Here is a 347-nt window from a genome sequence, read left to right on the forward strand (position 1 = left end):
TCACCCGATCAACAAATTCGCTCTCCGGAATTCACCCTCCTAGATCCTCTTCAGTGACCCGCTAAACAAATTCAATATTAGACGGTAATGTGAGACCGTCATTCATAGTCACAGCAGTAGATCAGTTTACCAAAAACAAACGAATAAATACATTTTACGAGAATAAGACAAACACATAGATTCAAAGGAAAATATAATAAAAAACCGGTTACAGGAAACACTTGAATGGTTAATAAATTTAAAAAAAAAAAAACAATAGTACTAATAAAATAGAATAATTTAATGAATAAATACGTTAAAACACACAAATAGAGAGGTCAACATATTAAAATAAATAAATAAAACAA

The sequence above is a fragment of the Halyomorpha halys genome, unplaced genomic scaffold (genome assembly GCF_000696795.3).
Source record: "Halyomorpha halys isolate HHAL.00 unplaced genomic scaffold, Hhal_1.1 Scaffold1546.1, whole genome shotgun sequence".
In the NCBI taxonomy this organism is placed as follows: domain Eukaryota; kingdom Metazoa; phylum Arthropoda; class Insecta; order Hemiptera; family Pentatomidae; genus Halyomorpha; species Halyomorpha halys.